A 16,340-nucleotide genomic window follows, 5' to 3' on the forward strand; every position below is an offset into this window, starting at 1 on the left:
CACTGACAGACCAATCCCTCCCACTGACAGACCCATCCCTCCCACTGACAGACCCATCCCTCCCACTGACCGACCCATCCCTCCCACTGACAGACCCATCCCTCCCACTGACAGACCCATCCCTCCCACTGACCGACCCATCCCTCCCACTGACCGACGATCCCTCCCACTGACAGACCCATCCCTCCCACTGACCGACCCATCCCTCCCACTGACAGACCCATCCCTCCCACTGACCGACCCATCCCTCCCACTGACAGACCAATCCCTCCCACTGACCGACCCATCCCTCCCACTGACCGACCCATCCCTCCCACTGACCGACCAGTCCCTCCCACTGACCGACCCATCCCTCCCACTGACCGACCCATCCCTCCCACTGACCGACCAATCCCTCCCACTGACCGACCCATCCCTCCCACTGACCGACCCATCCCTCCCACTGACCGACCCATCCCTCCCACTGACCGACCCATCCCTCCCACTGACCGACCCATCCCTCCCACTGACCGACCCATCCCTCCCACTGACCGACCCATCCCTCCCACTGACCGACCCATCCCTCCCACTGACAGACCCATCCCTCCCACTGACCGACCAATGCCTCCCACTGACCGACCCATCCCTCCCACTGACCGACCCATCCCTCCCACTGACAGACCCATCCCTCCCACTGACCGACGATCCCTCCCACTGACAGACCCATCCCTCCCACTGACCGACGATCCCTCCCACTGACAGACCCATCCCTCCCACTGACCGACCCATCCCTCCCACTGACAGACCCATCCCTCCCACTGACCGACCCATCCCTCCCACTGACCGACCCATCCCTCCCACTGACCGACCCATCCCTCCCACTGACCGACCCATCCCTCCCACTGACCGACCCATCCCTCCCACTGACCGACCCATCCCTCCCACTGACCGACCCATCCCTCCCACTGACAGACCCATCCCTCCCACTGACCGACCAATCCCTCCCACTGACCGACCCATCCCTCCCACTGACCGACCCATCCCTCCCACTGACCGACCCATCCCTCCCACTGACAGACCCATCCCTCCCACTGACAGACCCATCCCTCCCACTGACAGACCCATCCCTCCCACTGACCGACCCATCCCTCCCACTGACCGACCCATCCCTCCCACTGACCGACCCATCCCTCCCACTGACCGACCCATCCCTCCCACTGACCGACCCATCCCTCCCACTGACCGACCCATCCCTCCCACTGACCGACCCATCCCTCCCACTGACAGACCCATCCCTCCCACTGACAGACCCATCCCTCCCACTGACCGACCCATCCCTCCCACTGACAGACCCATCCCTCCCACTGACCGACCCATCCCTCCCACTGACAGACCCATCCCTCCCACTGACAGACCCATCCCTCCCACTGACCGACCCATCCCTCCCACTGACCGACCCATCCCTCCCACTGACCGACCCATCCCTCCCACTGACAGACCCATCCCTTCCACTGACCGACCCATCCCTCCCACTGACTGACCCATCCCTCCCACTGACCGACCAATCCCTCCCACTGACAGACCCATCCCTCCCACTGACAGACCCATCCCTCCCACTGACCGACCCATCCCTCCCACTGACAGACCCATCCCTCCCACTGACAGACCCATCCCTCCCACTGACCGACCCATCCCTCCCACTGACCGACGATCCCTCCCACTGACAGACCCATCCCTCCCACTGACCGACCCATCCTTCCCACTGACAGACCCATCCCTCCCACTGACCGACCCATCCCTCCCACTGACCGACCCATCCCTCCCACTGACCGACCCATCCCTCCCACTGACCGACCCATCCCTCCCACTGACAGACCCATCCCTCCCACTGACAGACCCATCCCTCCCACTGACCGACCAATCCCTCCCACTGACAGACCCATCCCTCCCACTGACCGACCCATCCCTCCCACTGACCGACCCATCCCTCCCACTGACCGACCCATCCCTCCCACTGACCGACCCATCCCTCCCACTGCCCGACCAATCCCTCCCACTGACCGACCCATCCCTCCCACTGACTGACCCATCCCTCCCACTGACCGACCAATCCCTCCCACTGACAGACCCATCCCTCCCACTGACAGACCCATCCCTCCCACTGACCGACCCATCCCTCCCACTGACAGACCCATCCCTCCCACTGACCGACCAATCCCTCCCACTGACCGACCCATCCCTCCCACTGACAGACCCATCCCTCCCACTGACAGACCCATCCCTCCCACTGACAGACCCATCCCTCCCACTGACCGACCCATCCCTCCCACTGACCGACCCATCCCTCCCACTGACCGACGATCCCTCCCACTGACAGACCCATCCCTCCCACTGACAGACCCATCCCTCCCACTGACCGACCCATCCCTCCCACTGACCGACCCATCCCTCCCACTGACCGACCCATCCCTCCCACTGACCGACCCATCCCTCCCACTGACCGACCCATCCCTCCCACTGACCGACCCATCCCTCCCACTGACAGACCCATCCCTCCCACTGACAGACCCATCCCTCCCACTGACAGACCCATCCCTCCCACTGACAGACCCATCCCTCCCACTGACCGACCCATCCCTCCCACTGACCACATGTCCACTTTCCCACAGGCCATCCAGCTGACGGCACTGACCCATCCCGGGCAGCCCCCTCTCCTGATTCCGCGGAGAACACCTCGGAGGATGCCACCATAATAGTCGCGGCAAAACTGTCACCCCCACCCTCCCCCAGCACAGACACACACCCCTCGGTCACCCCCACCCTCCCCCAGCACAGACACACCCACCTCGGTCACCCCCACCCTCCAGCTGTCACCCCCACCCTCCAGCTGTCACCCCCACCCTCCCCCAGCACAGACACACACAACTGGGTTACCCGGAGCTGATGGAGACGATAGGAAGTTGCCGGGACATTCAGAGAGAGATGTCAGCGTTACTCCAGCAGATCCATGGCAGATTGGAGGAGTCCCAGAGGCTCCGGGCACAGGAGATGTCACCGGCAATGCGTGGCACTGAGCCCAACACTGTTAGGATGGTGACCACAGTGGAGAGCCTGATGCACGATGTCGGCACCGTGAGTGAAGGTATCCAAGGCGTCGCGCAGTCAGTGCCGACCATGACTGAGGGTCTCGGCAGATTGACCGACTCACTGGGGGATGTGACCCAGTACCAGGCTGACCTTGATGATGTTCTGCGGGACATGTCCCAGTCTGAGCTGGGAATGGCTGAGGCACTGCGGAGCTTGTCCCAGTCTGAGATGGGAATGGCCAAGGAGCTGCGGAGCTTGTCCCAGTCTGAGCTGGGAATGGCTGCGGAGCTTGTCCCAGTCTGAGATGGGGATGGCTGCGGAGCTTGTCCCAGTCTGAGATGGGAATGGCTGAGGAGCTTGTCCCAGTCTGAGATGGGGATGGCTGCGGAGCTTGTCCCAGTCTGAGATGGGAATGGCTGAGATGCTGCGGAGCTTGTCCCAGTCTGAGATGGGAATGGCTGCGGAGCTTGTCCCAGTCTGAGATGGGAATGGCTGCGGAGCTTGTCCCAGTCTGAGATGGGAATGGCCAAGGAGCTGCGGAGCTTGTCCCAGTCTGAGATGGGGATGGCTGCGGAGCTTGTCCCAGTCTGAGATGGGGATGGCTGCGGAGCTTGTCCCAGTCTGAGATGGGAATGGCTGAGGAGCTTGTCCCAGTCTGAGATGGGAATGGCTGAGATGCTGCGGAGCTTGTCCCAGTCTGAGATGGGAATGGCTGCGGAGCTTGTCCCAGTCTGAGATGGGAATGGCTGCGGAGCTTGTCCCAGTCTGAGATGGGGATGGCTGCGGAGCTTGTCCCAGTCTGAGATGGGAATGGCTGCGGAGCTTGTCCCAGTCTGAGATGGGAATGGCCAAGGAGCTGCGGAGCTTGTCCCAGTCTGAGCTGGGAATGGCTGCGGAGCTTGTCCCAGTCTGAGATGGGAATGGCTGCGGAGCTTGTCCCAGTCTGAGATGGGAATGGCTGAGATGCTGCGGAGCTTGTCCCAGTCTGAGATGGGAATGGCTGCGGAGCTTGTCCCAGTCTGAGATGGGAATGGCTGCGGAGCTTGTCCCAGTCTGAGATGGGAATGGCTGCGGAGCTGCGGAGCTTGTCCCAGTCTGAGATGGGAATGGCTGCGGAGCTTGTCCCAGTCTGAGATGGGAATGGCTGAGATGCTGCGGAGCTTGTCCCAGTCTGAGATGGGAATGGCTGAGGAGCTTGTCCCAATCTGAGATGGGAATGGCTGCGGAGCTTGTCCCAGTCTGAGATGGGAATGGCTGAGGAGCTTGTCCCAGTCTGAGATGGGAATGGCTGCGGAGCTTGTCCCAATCTGAGATGGGAATGGCTGCGGAGCTTGTCCCAGTCTGAGATGGGAATGGCTGCGGAGCTTGTCCCAGTCTGAGATGGGAATGGCTGCGGAGCTTGTCCCAGTCTGAGATGGGGATGGCCAAGGAGCTGCGGAGCTTGTCCCAGTCTGAGATGGGAATGGCTGAGGAGCTGCGGAGCTTGTCCCAGTCTGAGATGGGAATGGCTGAGGAGCTTGTCCCAGTCTGAGATGGGAATGGCTGCGGAGCTTGTCCCAGTCTGAGATGGGAATGGCTGAGGAGCTGCGGAGCTTGTCCCAGTCTGAGATGGGAATGGCTGCGGAGCTTGTCCCAGTCTGAGATGGGAATGGCTGAGGAGCTGCGGAGCTTGTCCCAGTCTGAGATGGGAATGGCTGCGGAGCTTGTCCCAGTCTGAGATGGGAATGGCTGCGGAGCTTGTCCCAGTCTGAGATGGGAATGGCTGAGGAGCTGCGGAGCTTGTCCCAGTCTGAGATGGGAATGGCTGAGGAGCTGCGGAGCTTGTCCCAGTCTGAGATGGGGATGGCCAAGGAGCTGCGGACCTTGTCCCAGTCTGAGATGGGGATGGCTGCGGAGCTTGTCCCAGTCTGAGATGGGGATGGCCAAGGAGCTAAAGGGCATGTCCCAGTCTGAGATGGGAATGGCTGCGGAGCTTGTCCCAGTCTGAGATGGGAATGGCTGCGGAGCTTGTCCCAGTCTGAGATGGGGATGGCCAAGGAGCTAAAGGGCATGTCCCAGTCACTGAGGAGCATTGCCGAGGGCGTCGACACGATGGTGCAGACCATGGAGAACTGCCAGGCCTGGTAGAGCCAGATGATAAAGGGACAGCTAGGGCCTGAACCAGCTGTCCCTCCGTCCCAAGGTGAGCCCCAGGGCCCAATGGCCACCAGGTGGGGGGGAGGGGGTGCTGAGTGCCAACCCGGACCCATCCCATGGAGTGGGGATGGTGGCCATCAGCTCCCCCGAGCTCCACCCCTCTGATGAGGCCGTGTCTCGGGTTCAGCTGTGCCTGTACCGCCGACAAGTGAGCCAGAGCCCCCAGAGGGCACCCGCCAGGGGCATCAAAGACCACAGGATGAGGTAAGCAGCTGGCTGCATCCACCTCTGATGTGCATCCTGGTGACACACCTAGTTGTAGCGTCACAGCTGGAAAGGCAAAGCACATCGGGAATCACTGAGGGCCCCAGGGTGAGGGAGGGGTAGTTATGGGGGGGGGGGGGGGGGGGGGAAGGGGCGGCAGCATCGGGAGACGAGGGAAACACCCTTGTGCACAACAGTATGATGTCTCTGTCACTTTCTTCTGCAATGTGAGCCAACCTCGACCTCTCGGGGCCCCGGCTCACATGTGGCACAAGTACAGCGGTGCCGCCCAGTCCCGTGTTCTGACCCCGAGAAACGGCCTCAACAGAGGGGTGGAACTCGGGGGAGCTGATGGCCAGGTTGTGGAGGAAACTGCAGATCACCACAAAGCGGGTGACCCTCCGGGCAGTGTACTGCAGGGCATCACGGAGTGGTCGAGGCATGGGAACCGTACCTTGAGGAGTCCGATGAACCGCTGAACGGTAGCCCTGGTGGCTGTATGGGCCTCGTTGTATCGGTTCCCCGCTTCGACCTCCGGCCTCCTTACTGGAGTCATTAGCCAGGTCCTCAGTGAGTACCCCTTATCCCCCAAGAGCCAGCCGCCCATCCTGGGGTGGTCTTCGAAGAGGGCAGGGTTGACCGACTGCCCCATGATGTAGCTTTCATGGACACTCCCCGGAAAGCGGGCACACACATACATGATCTTCACGTGGTGGTCGCACATGAGCTGTATGTTCGGGGAGTGGAATCCTTTCTGTTAACGTAGGGCACTCCCAGATGGCCCGGTGAGTACAAGGCGACATATACGTGCCATTTATTACCCATTGGACCTGGGGTATCCCGGCGATGGCGGAGAAACTCTTGCTGGGTTTGGTCCATGTCAAAGTTTTGTTTAAAGTAAATTTAAGAGTACCCAATGCCACCTACCATCCAAAAAAACAACCATTCACTAATTCTCTATTTCCTATCGTTTAAACAATTGTGTATCCATGTTGTCAGCGATTCCCCCCCCCCCCCACCCACCCCCACACCACATGAAATAATACATATTTAAAAAGCTAAATTGGTGTATGTTTGCCTTGACTTGTTCTCATTCTTTTAGATATAAGAATCTTATCAGCATATATATGAATTGTATTAGCTAGAAAACAGGTGCCGGGGTTTGGCAACTAGGGGATTTTCACATTGTCTTGGGATAGCAGAACACGACTGCATGGAAATATACATATCCCTTCAGCCCCAAGAGCTAATCTAATTGTTTCTTGAAATTACACAATGATTTCGCCTCAACTACTTTCTGTGGGAGTGAATTCCACAGATTCACCACTCTCTCTGGGTGAAGAAATGTCTCCTCACCTCAGTCCTAAAAGGTTTACCCCTTAACCTCAAACTATGACCCCTAGTTCTGGACTCCCCCACCATCGGGAACATTCTTTCTGAATCTACCCTGTCTAATCCTGTTAGAACGTTGTAAGTTTCTATGAGATCCCCTCTCACTCTTCTAAACCCAATGAATATAATCCTGACCCATTTAGTCTCTCCTCATAGGACAGTCCCACCATCCCAGGAATCAGCCTGGTAAACCTTCGCTGCACTCCCTCGAGAGCAAGAACATCCTTCCTCAGATAAGGACATCAAAGCTGCCCACAATACTCCAGGTGTGGCCTCACCAAGGCCCTGTACAATTGCAGTAAAAATCTCTATTCCTATACTTAAATCCTCTCGCTATGAAGGCCAACATACCATTTGCCTTCTTTACTGCCGCTGTACCTGCGCGCTTACTTTCTGTGACTTCAGGTTAAGTGGGTATATAGAGCATGTGGTGGATTGTACATTGGCTGTGAAAGGAGAATAAAATGGATAAAGTCCATTAAGTATCAGCGTCAGCAATAGTGCCACGTACAATGCGGCGGCCAGAGAAAGAATTTTTAAAAATCAATTGTTCTGGTTATGCTATTTCCACTCTTGAGTCTGTGACCTTGCGGTAAGAGGGATCATGACTGTGATCAGTGTTCAGACAGGAATCACTCTGAATCAGGATATTCAGATTCTGGTAGCGTGTGCTTGTTAGACACTGGCAATGGGCCGTTTCATTTTAGTATGAAATGCATTTCATTCTCGCAAGGTAACATGTTTAAAAGGATATATGTAGATATTTAGTGGCTACTTTAAGACATGGGATGCTGTATGGTAAAGCGAGTGAGCCCCTCGTGCACACCAATAGATTAATGCCCACCATAAAACAGCTGCTTCTGGCCACTCCCTCCAGCTGTGAACAACATCCTTCTAGTGTAACATTGATCCCGAAGAGTCAGGTACATTTCATTATTCCCACTGCTTCCAAACATCCCAGAAAAAAATAGCCTTTAATTTGTCTGCGCCAGTGTATCCTGCTGTGAAATATAGAATACACAAATTTATCAAACAAAGCAGTCCAATTGGAAGAATTCTCAAACCCTCACCCCGCCATTTTGGCATTCTCAGACAGTCTCTAAGACGCACAATCTCCGACTTGGTATTCACTTCCATCCCCAAAAAACAATCCCTATTGCTGGCAGAGATCCTGGGTACCACTTCACACCTCCCCAGCTTGTCATGGGTTGAGATAGGGCAGAGGTAGCTGGGGTTAGAGGCTGCTGGATGTCAGTGCTCTACAAACCATTATGAAACCATTATGTGCGGAGTCTGCACATCCTCCCCGTGTCTGCGTGGGTTTCCTCCAGGTGCTCCGGTTTCCTCCCACAGTCCAAAGATGTGCGGGTTAGGTGGATTGGCCGTGCTAAATTGCCCGTAGTGTCCTAAAAAGTAAGGTTAAGGGGTGGGGGGTTGTTGGGTTACGGGTATAGGGTGGATACGTGGGTTTGAGTAGGGTGATCATTGCTCGGCACAACATTGAGGGCCGAAGGGCCTGTTCTGTGCTGTACTGTTCTATGTTCTATGTTCTATGAAATTACCTTGTTGGACTGGGAAGATTGGTGAGGCTTTGAAGGACAGTTCCACTTCATCTGTGGCATTCACTTGCGATGAATACAGACAGGGTGACGCACACGGGCACGTTGCTGAATTCTCCGCTGCTGGGATTCTCCGTTGCGCCGGCAGTGCACCCACGCCCGGGGATTTCCCGACGGCGTGGGGCTGCCCACAATGAGAAACCCCATTGGCCAGCTGGCGAGACGGAGAATCCCACACACTGCCTTTTTCTATTTAATGTCTCTGGTGACAGATTTACTAATGCTCTGCCCTGTCTGCATCATGTATTTCATTGTATGACTTGCGTCTGATATTACTGCTAGGCCCAGTCTAGTTTGCTTCTGATTTCTTGTGCGAGATCAATTTTACAAATACATTTTTTGAATATTACTTTTGCAAGGGCTGAATGATGGTTCAGAGATCAAATTGCAGTTATTTTTGATTTGTACTGTAGTGAGCAAAACAGACACAAACTGCAAGGTGCTTTCATTTTCTAATTTAATGTGACTAAGCTGCAGGGCGTGAGTATAGGGTATCCCAGAATCTTCGCTCAAATCAATCCCAGCAAGCCACACGGAGAGACATCTTTACAAAACGCTCCTTCCTTTCTCTGGGTGAAATGTGGATCGCTCTTTGTTTTGTAAATTCAACTTTATTAATTAAACTACTGCAAATGCTGTCTATCTCCTCCTCTCTGTGGCTGCATTGTGATTGTTCATATCCATTCTGAGTTCTCGAGAAGGGATACGTTCAGTGACTGTAGCTTAATGAGCAAAGCTGCTGGCTAGGTTCCAGACTTCAGGGAGCAGGAAGAAAGAGTAGTTGAACTGTATGTGATGTAACTAGAATGTGTGCTTGCTCCTATCTGAAATATTAGCACTGTGCATAGAGAGTTCATGACCTGCATCTCTTCCCAGCTCTTATCCATGTCCGCTTACAAGAGGATTACTCCGTGACAATGCTCCAAGCTCTCTCATTACTCCCTGTTGACTCCCCACCCAGTGAGGGAACTAAGCGTGTATTCCTTCCCTGTTCTCTTACAGATATGCATTCTCAGGACTAGATTTTGAATGCTTAATATTGTAATTATAAGATTCACACTGGTATCCAAGCTTTTGCAGTCAACTCAATGCTGAACATTAGTGAGATCTTTTCAGGAGACATTATACACGAAAACTGAACCGCCCCTTCCCTTGGGAGATGCCATCTTTTGTATGAAACATGAATCCAAAGCAACCATCAGCTGTGCACAAAGATCCGATTGCAGTATTCAAAAGCGGGGGCGTCCCTATGTCCAGACAGCAATCCTTTCTCAGTTAACATGACTCGATACACAATTTAGAGGTCGTTCATCATATTTTTCGTATGATTCTGTGTGGAAATAGATGCATCTTTCCCGATGTTTCAGTCAGTGGGCTTTAGATTAAGAAAGCACTTCTTCTCTTCCACTTCTTGCCATAGCTCAGTTAATAGTTTTTATTAGAATTATTGATATTTGCTAGCCAAGGGTATAAAGGGTTTGGGTGGCACGGTAGCACAGTGGTTAGCATTGTCACTTAGCTCCAGAGTCCCAGGTTTGATTCCTGGCTTGAGTCACTGTCTGTGCGGAGTCTGCACGTTCTCCCCGTGTCTGCGTGGGTTTCCTCTGGGTGCTCCGGTTTCCTCCCACAGTCCAAAGACATGCAGGTTAGGTGGATTGGCCATGATCAATTGTCCTTAGTGTCCAAAGGGGTTGGGTGGGGTTGCTGGGTTATGGGTATGGGGTGGAGCTGTGGGCTTAAGTGGGGTGCTCTTTCCAAGGGCCGGTGTAGGTTCGATGGGCCGAATGGCCTTCTTCTGCACTGTAAATTCTATGTTCAATAAAGCATAGGGCTGTTGGACGGAATCAAATTGTTACAGCATAGAAGGGAAGGCCATTCGGCCAGCAATGTCCATGCTGGCTTTATGAGGGCAACTTGGTTAGTTCCACTCCCGTGTCTTTTCCCCGACCCCCAATCATTTTATTCTCTTCAGGTAATCATTCAATTCCCTTTTGAGAGACTTGATGGCATTTGTCTCCACCACAGTGTGCTCCAGATCCTAACCACTCACCGTGTGAAAATAAATTCCTCATGTCGGACTTGGAGAAGGAACATCCCATAATCTCACTGAATGGTGAGACATACTCGAGGGGTTGAATGGCCTAGTCCTGTTCCTAATTCATTGTACACAAAATACTTTGCATTGTTTTTCACAGAAAGAAGATGCGGCATTAATAAATAAATGTTGCTTCAGTGAAACTCCCACACTTAATCCTGTCGCCCACTCAGAGTTGTCACTGCCACTTTGAACTAAGGGTCCGAGGTTCAGATGCATCGCACATCGATGGGGAACTGCTGCTTCTGACAATGCTCTATAAGATTAGTTTGGGATAAAGCTAACCCAGTCCATGTGAGGGCAGCTCCAAGGCCCCAAACTCAAAATCATTCACGTTGAAAGAGGTTTTTTGTGGGGAATTAAAATATTGCAGCTGAAACAAAACAAGAACAAATACTGGAAATAAACAATGGGTCTGTCGAGATCTGAAAAGCAAAAACTGCGAACATTTGATATATAGACCCTGGTTTTATTTGTCACTCTCGCAGCTGCCTCCTCTGTGGATAAGGCTCGAGACAGAACAAAGTGAATTACTCCGGCTCGTGCTCACTCACTGCAGCCCAACTGTTCAGAGCTTCAACTCGTGAGTCTGTGCAAACTCTGACATATTTTTAAAAACCAGCATACACTGTTTTTTGATGAATGGTTTGTATTTCTATTTTGTATGATTTAAGTGTACCCAATAAATAAATATGTGGATGAACTCTGAACCTGGTTTCTGGGAAATTCTTTAAGCTGGTTCACTAATGTCCTTTAGGGAAGGAAATCTGCCGTCCTTACCCGGTCTGGCCTACATGTGACTCCAGACCCACAGCAATGTGGTTGACTCTTAATTGCCCCTCTTAACTGGCCTATTGTATTCAACTGTGACAAAAAAACACAGTGGGGGTACCTCCACCTCGGGGACTACAGCAGTTTGAGAAGGCAGCTCACCACCACTTTCTCAAAGGCAACTGGGGCTGGGAAATAAATGCTGCTCGAGTCATTGCCGCCCGCATCCCATAAATTATTATTATTTTTTAAATTGGTGTGACATGTTGTTGGGGAGTGACTTGGACGCAGTCTGCTTTTTCCTTTTTGGTCACGGCTTTGTGGGTAAATACACCCATTGAGTCCTTCAGGTCAGGACGGCCTACAGGATTGCATATCCCTGCCCGGCTTTCCCAATGCTGACTGAGCTGGCCGAAATAGCAGCAGAAAAGACATGAGGCTTCGCATGAGAACAGGATCAGGCACAGTGCCACGGTCTCTATGCTCAAAATATCTTGCTGCTACCTTTGATCTAGGCCCAAGACCTTTTGTGTTAGATACCCACAACAGGCCAGTGCCCATGTCACTACCCCCGGAAAATTAGTGACCTCGAGTTCTGAGGAAATAAGTCCGTAACTAAGGAGTAACTACGCCCTGAATGATATTCCCTGTGTTTGAAGAGGGAACAAACCTGCATAGTTTAATATCGGAACTAGGGCGGCACGGTGGAGCATGGTTAGCATTGCTGCCTGTGGCGCTGAGGACCCGGGATCGATCCCAGCCCTGGGTCACTGTCCGTGTGGAGTTTGCACATTCTCCCTGTGTCTGCATGGATCTCATCCCCACAACCCAAAGATGTGCTGGGTAGGTGGATGGGCCACAGTAAATTTCCCCTTAATTGGAAAAAAATAATTGAGTACTCTAAATTTATTATAAAAAACAAACAACAGAAAGCTCAGAACTAACCTATGCCTGCAAATTATACTTCACCTACTGGGCCAAGTGGACTGGAACAAAAGGTTCATGGGAAAAATTGTAACTGAACAATGGGCTACCTTCAAAACAGAAATGGTCTGGACTCAGGCAAGGTTGGTGGCACAGTGGTTAGCACTGCTGCTTCACAGCGCCAGGGACCCGGGTTAGCACTGCTGTCTCACAGTGCCAGGGACCCGGGTTAACACTGCTGTCTCACAGTGCCAGGGACCCGGGTTAGCACTGCTGCCTCACAGTGCCAGGGACCCGGGTTAACACTGCTATCTCACAGCGCCAGGGACCCGGGTTAACACTGCTGCCTCACAGCGCCAGGGACCCGGGTTAACACTGCTGCCTCACACTGCCAGGGACCCGGGTTAACACTGCTGTCTCACAGTGCCAGGAACCCGGGTTAACACTGCTATCTCACAGCGCCAGGGACCCGGGTTAACACTGCTGTCTCACAGTGCCAGGGACCCGGGTTAGCACTGCTGCCTCACAGTGCCAGGGACCCGGGTTAACACTGCTGTCTCACAGTGCCAGGGACCCGGGTTAACACTGCTGCCTCACAGTGCCATGGACCTGGGTTAACACTGCTATCTCATAGCGCCAGGGACCCGGATTAACACTGCTGCCTCACAACGCCTGGGACCCGGGTTAGCACTGCTGCCTCACAGCGCCAGGGACCAGGGTTAGCACTGCTGCCTCACAGCGCCAGGGACCCGTGTTAGCACTGCTGCCTCACAGCACCAGGGACCCGTGTTAGCACTGCTGTCTCACAGAGCCAGGGATCCGGGTTAACATTGCTGTCTCATAGAGCCAGGGACCCAGGTTAGCACTGCTGCCTCACAGCGCCAGGGACCGGGTTAGCACTGCTGCCTCACAGCACCAGGGACCCGTGTTAGCACTGCTGCCTCACAGCACCAGGGACCCGGGTTAACACTGCTGTCTCACAGCGCCAGGGACCCGGGTTAACACTGCTGCCTCACAGCACCAGGGACCCGGGTTAACACTGCTGCCTCACAGCGCCAGGAACCCGGGTTCAATTCTGGCCTTGGGTCACTGTCTGTGTGGAGCCTGCACGTTCTCCCCATGGGTTTCCTCCGAGTGCTCCGGTTTCCTCCCATAGTCCAAAGATGGGCAGGTTAGGTGGATTGGCCATGATTAGGGCAGCACGGTAGCATGGTGGTTAGCATAAATGCTTCACAGCTCCAGGGTCCCAGGTTCGATTCCCGGCTGGGTCACTGTCTGTGCGGAGTCTGCACGTCCTCCCCGTGTGTGCGTGGGTTTCCTCCGGGTGCTCCGGTTTCCTCCCACAGTCCAAAGATTTGCGGGTTAGGTGGATTGGCCATGCTAAATTGCCCGTAGTGTCCTAAAAAGTAAGGTTAAGGTTAAGGGGGGGTTGTTGGGTTACGGGTATAGGGTGGATATGTGGGTTTGAGTAGGGTGATCATTGCTCGGCACAACATCGAGGGCCGAAGGGCCTGTTCTGTGCTGTACTGTTCTATGTTCTATGAGGAAGAAAAAGTGTGTTTATGACAGGGGCTGGATTCTCCATTTTCGGGACTACATCCCCATGCCATCGTGAAAACTGGTCTCTAACGCCAGGTAAACGCGTCAAAAGGCCACAGATTCGCCGTCTTGCTGGGGGCTAGCATGCAGCTGTCGTGGAGCCCGCAGCTCCAGCTGCCGATACAGCCCCGTGCACTTCCGGGTCAGAGGCCGTGCATGTGCATGGCGTCGGCCTCCAGCCACCGCGCGGTGCTCCATGGCGGACTCAGACCGCGGAAATAGTGCCCCCGACCCGGACCGCCCGCACAATAAAAGCACAGCCCTGAATGAGCCCACCCCCCTGCCCTCCAATCAACCCGCCCACCCCCGACTTTAGACCACCTTAGAAATACGCCGTTGGGATTGGCCGGTGGGGGGTGGAGAATATCGGGGCAGGCCTCTGGCAATGGCCTCAGGTCTCAGGTGATGGATACTCGCCGCTTTTCGGGGCCGGAGAATCGCAGAACCGGCGCCAGTCCCAATTTCATGGGGGAAACTGGATTCTCCGCCCCGTCGCCAAAGGTGCTTTCGGTGTTGGGGTGCGGAGAATCCAGCCCCAGGTGTCAGGTAGAAAAGACAGCTGAGAACCAAGAGGAATACAGAAGGTACAGAGGGGAGGTGAAAAACCACATTAGAGCAAAAAGAGGGATTATGAGAAAAGTCTGGCAGCTAATATAAAAATGGAATCCCAAAGTCTTCGATAGGCTTGTAAATACGGAAAGGGTGGGGAAAGAGGAGTAGGGCCGATTAGGGACCTAAATGGGAATTTACACATGGAAGCTGGGGCATGGCTGAGGTACTAAATTAATACTTCACATCGTTCTTTACCAAGGAGGTGGATGCTACTGAGGACTTGGTGACAGACAAGGAAACTCTGTCCCCAGAAGAGTGCAAAATTGAGAAGGAAGAGTTGAATAGACTGTTGGTCCTCACCTGATGAAGGAGCTACGCTCCGAAAGCTAGTGATTCCAAATGAACCTATTGGACTTTAACCTGGTGTCAGACTTCTAACTGTGTCAGTACTTAAGGTTGTCAAGGCACTGTGGCTGGATGAGATGTGTCCAAGGATAATGAAGGAAGTGAGGATGAAAATTGCAGGGGCGCTGGCTATAATCTTCCCCAGGCTCAATCCGGGAGGTGCCCGAGAGCTGGAGAATTCCAGATGTTACGCCCTTATTCATGAGGGGTTGTAAGGATACCCCCAACAATTACAGGCCAGTCAGTTTAACATCAGTGGTGGGCAGACTTAGAGAAACAATTGTTCGAGATAGAATTAATGGTCACTTGGGAAAATGTGGGTTGATTAGGAGGAGCCAAGATGTATTTCTGAAAGGGAAATCATGTTTAACTAACTCGACGGAGTTTTTTTGAAGAGGTAACAGAAAGGGTCGATGAGGTCAATGCTGTTGATATGGTGTACATGGACCTGGGGACCAGTTTAGCTCAGTTGACGGGACAGCTGGATTTTGATGCAGAGCGAGGCCAACAGTTCAATTCCTGCACCGACTGAGGTTATTCTCAACCTCACCTGAGGTGCGGTGATCCTCAAGTTTAATCGCTACCAGTCAGCTCTCCCCCTCAAAGGGGAAAGTAGCCGATGGTCCACCTCGGACTGTGACGACTTTACTTTTACTTTATATGTGTATAGATCATTGACGATAGGACAGGTGGAGAGAGCAGTTAATATAATGTTCTGGGCTTTATTAACGGGCATAGAGTACAAGAGCAAAAATGTTGTCGAACCAAAACAAGACACGAGTTAGACCCCAGCTGGAATATTGTGCACAGTCCTGGGTACCACACTATGGGAAGGATGTGAACACATTGGAGAGAGTTAGGAAGAGGTTTACAGGAATGGTTCTAGGGATGAGAAACTTCAGTTATGAAGATAGATTGGAGAGTTTGGGACTGTTCTCCTTGGAGAGAAGGGGCTAAGAGGAGATTTGATAAAGATGTTTAAAATTGTCAGCGGGCTGGACAGAGTCGACAGGGAGAAACTGTTCCCGCTTGTAAAAGGGTCAAGAATGAGAGGGCACAGATTTAAAGCGATTTGTAAAAGAAGCAAATATGAAAAATGAAATGAAATGAAATGAAAATCGCTTATTGTCACGAGTAGGCTTCAAATGAAGTTACTGTGAAAAGCCCCTAGTCGCCACATTCCGGCGCCTGTCCTGGGAGGCTGGTACGGGAATATGATGAGAGGAAAATCTTTTCACAGCGAGTGGTCGCGGTCTGGAATGCACTGCCTGGGAGTAGGGTGGAGGCAGGTTCAATGGAGGCTTTCAAGAGCAATCATCAGATGATTACATGAATTACTTGAATAGAATAATAATAATAATCTTTATTATTGTCGCAAGTAGGCTTACATTAACGCAATGAAGCTACTGTGAAAATCCCCTAGTCGCCACAGTCCGGCGCCTGTTCTGGTACACTGAGGGAGAATTCAGAATGTCCAATTCACCTAACAAGCACGTCTTGTGGGAGGAAACCAGAGC

The 16,340-nt window shown here is 53.2% G+C and overlaps 1 protein-coding gene across 2 annotated transcripts in view; it reads left to right on the forward strand.

Annotated features, from left to right (window-relative positions):
* The window catches only part of vash1 (vasohibin 1), a 75,862-nt gene extending 64,580 nt beyond the window's left edge, over nt 1-11,282 (forward strand). For both annotated transcript variants that reach the window (XR_005463738.1, XR_005463741.1), the window contains one exon: nt 10,673-11,282. The gene's annotated coding sequence lies outside the window, so the exon portion shown is untranslated. The remainder of the gene's footprint in view (nt 1-10,672) is intronic.
* The last annotated feature ends 5,058 nt before the right edge of the window (nt 11,283-16,340 follow it).

The sequence above is a fragment of the Scyliorhinus canicula genome, chromosome 2, assembly GCF_902713615.1.
Source record: "Scyliorhinus canicula chromosome 2, sScyCan1.1, whole genome shotgun sequence".
NCBI lineage: Eukaryota > Metazoa > Chordata > Chondrichthyes > Carcharhiniformes > Scyliorhinidae > Scyliorhinus > Scyliorhinus canicula.